This window comes from Danio aesculapii, chromosome 25 (genome assembly GCF_903798145.1).
Source record: "Danio aesculapii chromosome 25, fDanAes4.1, whole genome shotgun sequence".
NCBI lineage: Eukaryota > Metazoa > Chordata > Actinopteri > Cypriniformes > Danionidae > Danio > Danio aesculapii.
Genome location: NC_079459.1, coordinates 12,008,213 through 12,013,133, shown reverse-complemented (window position 1 = coordinate 12,013,133; position 4,921 = coordinate 12,008,213).

The following is a 4,921-nucleotide window of genomic DNA, read 5'->3' as shown; positions in this document are numbered from 1 at the left end:
CAAATCTGCGGCAATACCAGACAGCAGTATGAGCATCAGAGGGGCAAAACTTTGTCTGAACTCTAATAAATAGCCATTAGCCACACGTTCTCAAACCGGTCATTTTAAAACTCCGCAGACTGGGTACAACGGAGCGTCATCTGATATGAGAAAAATTACAGCTCGTGTGTCAGTGATTATGTCTCCATAATGCAACATTTGCTCAGTGTTTACTGCGCCGCAAATGACACACTGCGTTATTATATGCTATAAACATACTCTATATCAATGTATATTGCAGCCATTGTTTATTCTGAAAATCGATGTATTATCATTATTGTTATTATATAGTCATACACACACACACACACACAAGAATGTATATTTTATTTTAAATTTCATTTCATTGTATCAAACAGCTTGATAATAAATAAATAAATGTTATATTTTTCAGATATTTTCTTACACACTGGCATAATTTATAATAGGCTTCAAACTCAAAAAAAAAAAAAACGGGGGAAAAGTGATAAACAATCTGAGCTAATATTAATTTTTTATGTGTTGTATATTTATTTACTAATTATGGACCTGAAGAGTAATTGTGCTAAATGATCATTTAATGTACATTTTAATGAGTGATCGAATTAGATGTTGGGTGGTAACAGCAAGAAGTTCGCTGGTTCGAGCCTCGGCTGGGTCAGTTATCATTTCTGTGTGGAGTTTCCCCCACAGTCCAAAGACATACGCTATAGGTGAACTGGGTTAGCTAAATTGTCTGTAGTGTATGTGTATAAAAGTGTATGGATGTTTCCCAGTGATGGGTTGTAGCTGTAAGGGCATTCGCAGTGTAAAACATTATGCTGTATAAGTTGGCGGTTCATTCCCCTTTGGCGACCCCTGATTAATAAAGGGAGTAAGGGACTAAGCCGAAAAGAAAATGAATGACTGAATGAATGAATTAGGTGTTATTGCAGTGTTGTGTAAGGAGGTGGCACGGTGGTTCACTGGTTAGCACTGTCTCCTCGTATTCAGCTGAGTTTCGTCCAGGTGCTCCAGTTTCCAAAGTCCAAAGACATGCACTATAAGTGAATTGAAAAAAAAAAAACTAAAATTGGCTGTAGTATTATACATGTGTGTGTGTGTGTCTGTGTGTGTGCGTGTGTGTGTGTGAGTGTGAGTGTGTTAGTAAATGACAGAGTGTATGTGTGTTTCCCAATACTGGGTATTCACAAATTAGAGTACTCTCAGAGCTGGGTTGTGGCTGGAAGGGCTTCAGCCGCATAAAACATATGCCAGAGTAATTGTCAGTTCATTCTGTTGTGGTGACCCCTAATAAATCAAGGGCTAAGCTAAATAAGTAAATGTAAAAGTACAAGAGGAAAAGTACAATGCTGAACTTATTAAAAATGTTATTATATTATATTGTATATTACATTATATTAAAATATTTTTATTATATTACTCACTTATATATTACTTTCCTTCAGCTTATAGTTGCCACAGCAGAATGAACCGTTAATTACACAGGCATATGTTTTACAAAGAGTACAACCCTCACGCTGGGAAACACCCCCACCGTCTCACACACACTACAATTTAGTTTGTCCAATTAATCGATATCCTATCCAGGCTCAATGGAAATATGTCCAGGGCTACATTTTTGGAAATAGTGAAATATGTGCCTGGGACTACATCTGTTTGCAGTTTTTGTTTTCACAAATCCAATAGAGGCTGCCGTGTACATTTTTGACAATCTCAAATTTATTCCTGTGCCATGTTTTCTCATACATGTCATTTCTCATAAACCCACCAGAGGCTGCTGTGTACATTTCTGCAAATCTCAAATGCCTTACTACAGTTGTCGGAACCTATGGTTTGCGAGCCACAAGTGGCTCTTTGACCAAAAATAGGTGGCTCTTCAGCTGTCTCCCTTCAATAATATTTTACAGTTTAAAAAAATGGTAACCGCCAGATAACTAGAAATCAGTTTCCCTTTTGAAAATACAATTACAATTCCCTCGTCATTGTAATTTTTTGCAGGAAAAAGAATAAAAACGTTTCGAACAATCCGTGTGTGCGGTGCTGTGAAAACATTCATGGGTGGTGATGATGGCAAAAAGAAAATAATCCTGAGGAACATCGAAAGTTTCAAAACGAGTGGACAGAAACATTTGCTTTTATGGAAAGCTCTGGTGCTCTGCTCTGTCTGATTTGAACAAAATGCATTTCCTCTTGTAATGTTTAGAGACATTTTGAAACCCACCATGCAGCAGCTTTTGCTGCAAAGTACCAGCTGAGCGAAAGCTGAAAGAGGGCGTGTGAGCTCCAGCATAAAGTGCAAACCGGACGAAAACAGCATAGGCGGGACGGGAGTTTGGACAGGTGCATCTGGAAGTTTGAGTGCTGCGAGCTCTGCTTGGCTCATTGGAAATCGCGAGGCAAAGGCAAAGGAAACCTTTCACAGATGGCGAATAAGTCCTGTATGCTAAGTACGTGTTACTTTCTCCGGGATGTCTGGCGGCAGAGTAACAGCTCGTTATTTCATGCTCGAGCAAATGATGAGACGGACAAAGGTGATCGATGAATGCCCTTCTTTTACTTCTTTCAGCGTTTTTAAGTGTACAGTGCAAAACAGCTCCCGGGTGGAATTATTAGAGTAACCGTAAAACAAAACCGAGTGAAACTTTCTCCCTCTCATTCACAGCGCAGCACACAGCGAGAGCTCACAACATACTGCATGTGCGCCAAACTACATTACCCACAATGCACTTCGCCATGGACTACAACTCCCGTAAAAACTTAAAGCGGTCACCTCTATTATATATATATATATATATATATATATATATATATATATATATATATATATATATATATATATTTTTTTTTTTTTGTTTTTTTTTTTGTTTTTTTTTTTCTTTTTTTTTTTTTTTTTTTCTTTTTTTATATTCAATTTTCTTTTTTTTCAAACTGTTCATAGGCAGCTCCATTGTCAAAGCATACAGTCCCATAAAGCAACTCAATGAAGACACTCGCCTGTATATTCCAGCCCCACGTGACAGGGTAAACAGTCCATAAGGTTGAAGGATAGCACGGTGCTGAAAGGGGTTAAAGAGTAGCTGTTAAAGAGGAAGCCCTTCCGTTGAAGAGTTAATAATTCAGTCCCAACACAACTAGGGAGGTAGTTATTTAAGTCCAGCTAAGTGACCTGCTGACTTCTCCGATACATGGCCTGTAGAAAAGAAAGAGGTTAGAAACAGCCATTGTAAACCAATGAAACAAATCATGCTTAATTAAACATACACTTGGCTTGTTTTCTTAGCAGCAAAATGGTAAACAACAAAATCCACCCTGGTTACAAAAAGGAAGCACATAAAATATCATTTTCAACATATGACATGCATCATTTTTTTTAATGCGATACAACAATAACAAATAGCCAACAAAGTATTATTTCTGGCTCTTTTTTTCTTTAATTCTTAATACTCAATTAGTCCAGTCTCCAAACCTCTGTGGTGGTCTCCTGACTTGTTGCGGCCTACCCCTAATTTGGCCGTTAACAGTCCCTGCTTAATCTTGTTGCACCGTGCTACCTTTACTCCACTGAACATCCTCTGTGTCCTGCTCTGTTATTGGCACACTTGTGTCATCCATGAAAGGCATGCTGTCTGGGTCACCGGAATTTACGGTTTCCTCCGTGAAGAGACAAGACAAATCCAAGTCAAGTTCAGCTCCATCGACTTCCAGATTTGGGACAGGAACTTCCTGAGGTTGCCAAACTTCTGAGTCTTTGAACACCCAGCTGTTCTCCAGGGGTTGCCGGGAATAGTAGTGTTTGAGTTTGTCATGGTGAACAACTTTCACTTTGGTCCTCGGGTTTCTCTGGATGCGGTACACTAAATCGTCCAGATGTCCCAAGATAAAGTATGGACCATCGTAGCTGGGAAGAAACTTCCTGATTTTATTTTTCACTCGCTTCGTTCCTTTGACAAGGTACCACACTGCATCACCGACCTTGTAGCGTGTCCTGGCTGCTCTCTTTGTCATACTGCTTTTTAGCACGCTCTACGGATTCGCCCAGTGCATCCCTTGCAAGCTGATGTGCCAACTCCAATCTTTCTCTCATCTGAACCACATACTGCGGGATTGTTTGTCTCAGTGTGTTGTTGGGGGGTTTTCCTGTGACCAGGTCAATGGGCTCTGTTATCTCCTGTCCAAAGAGCATCATGTTTGGGGTAAATCCAGTTGAACTGTGCTTAGTCGCTCTGTAAGCCATCACAGCGTAAGGGAACCATTAGATCCCACTCCCAATGACATCGCTCAGAGGTTGTGGCTAAGATTTTCTGCAGAGTGGCATTAAATCTCTCGACCTGGCCATCTGACTGAGGACAGAAAGGTGTTGTACGGGTTTTGTCAATGTCGAGCAGCTTAGACATTGTTCGGAAAACCTCAGATTCAAAATTGGTGCCCTGGTCGCTGTGGAGGGTAAGCGGTGCCCCATAACGGCAGACCCATTCAGCGACAATAACACAGTGACAGCCTGGTCGTTAGGCAGGGGGTAAGCTTCCACCCATTTACTAAAATAATCCTGCACTACAAGAATGTAACGATAAAAGCGTTCTGTTTCATTCATAGGGCCCATCAAGTCAACAGCAGTCCTTTCCATGGGGGCACCTACTCGCACGATGCCCATGGGTGCCTGAGGCCTCTTCAATGGTCGAGCCTTTGCAGCACAAATGGTGCATGTGCGACACCAAAGTGAAACATCTTCTCGCATTTTGTACCAATAATACCTTGTCTGCAGCCGGTACAGCGTTCGCTCCACTCCAAAATGTCCACCCACTGGGCCTTCGTGCATTTGGTGCATGATACCTTCCCGGAAAACTCTGGCAGCATAATCTGGGGATAATACTCAGGACTCTCATTTAGGTAGAACCGTCGC